The 1,189-nt window shown below is 34.5% G+C and overlaps 1 non-coding gene across 1 annotated transcript; it reads left to right on the top strand.

Moving 5' to 3' along the window:
- Positions 1 to 770: 770 nt before the first annotated feature.
- TRNAK-UUU (transfer RNA lysine (anticodon UUU)) lies at positions 771 to 843 on the top strand. The gene has a single exon. It is a non-coding gene; the product is annotated as a tRNA-Lys (tRNA).
- The last annotated feature ends 346 nt before the right edge of the window (positions 844 to 1,189 follow it).

Genomic DNA, 1,189 nt, shown 5'->3' with positions numbered 1-1,189 from the left:
TCAGAAGAAAAAGCGATATAAATTATATTAAGGCAATATAAGAAAAACACTGATAAGGTACATATAGTAGTATCCTGAGATTCCTCAAATCAGAGACAAAAACATGGGAAGAAAGCTACAGATATACAGATTTTGAAAAGTGCGAGAGAGCAACAAAACACATTGGACATATAACAAAAAGACTAAGAGAATTCAGTCATTAATTCAGGACAGAATGCACAAAATCTGCCCCCTTACGAACAAAGAATTCTCAATAACATAATTTTCTTTAAATAACAATGATGAATTAATCTACATTCACAAATAACAACTAATAATAACCATAACCACTATTAATTTAACAATTAAATTATAATAAATTTTCTTACTAATAAAAAAAATTACTCATCATATATAATAAAAAAATTCACACACCTCCACTTTAACTCATACTTAAATACTCAGCAGCGACTATCGCCGCCAATAGTAACAGTTCTAAACACATTTCGTGGGCAGGGGACCCTTACATCTCTTGCTTTGCTTATATGGATTTATTTGAAGCCATAATTCCATTTCCATAAATACCCCTCGAAATATTATGGAACTTTTGTATCAAACATTCAAATTTGGCTTGATTGCAACGTGTTTTAAAAAAAATTAAGGATGCTATTTTTGTATAATAATTATGGATATATTACCATAATCAGCATCGACAATTTGGCATTATTCGGAAACTGAGTAATATTTTAGTTTAACTATCGATATAAAATATAAAAGAAAAGAAACTATATGCCGTCTTAGCTCAGCTGGTAGAGCGCGTGGCTTTTAACCACGTGGTCGTGTGTTCGATTCCCACAGACGGCGTTGATTAGCTGAAGAGGGAAGGCTTATCAAAATCACGCTTAAATTTACATTTAGGTTGTCACATATTATCTCGCTTTTGGTTGTCATTGGAAAACCATACAAGGGTGGTTATCCTGACCAAATAGAAATTTCCTGGGATGGTTCAAAGATATGTCAAAGGCTCGATTTTTGGGGCATCCCGTTTCGCTGCTCCTCCTGTCATCGAACAGGACACTTCATCAGAGATTGCCGATTCCGCCGCCACAGGCAAAGCGTCACATATTATCTCGCTTTTGGTTGTCATTGAAAAACCATACAAGGGTGGTTATCCTGACCAAATAGAAATTTCCTGGGATGGTTCAAAGAT

The sequence above is a fragment of the Pinus tabuliformis genome, chromosome 1_2 (assembly GCF_031772625.1).
Source record: "Pinus tabuliformis cultivar Carrire ecotype Pingquan chromosome 1_2, CPIR1, whole genome shotgun sequence".
Lineage (NCBI taxonomy): Eukaryota > Viridiplantae > Streptophyta > Pinopsida > Pinales > Pinaceae > Pinus > Pinus tabuliformis.
This window is presented reverse-complemented; position numbering and strand designations above follow the sequence as displayed.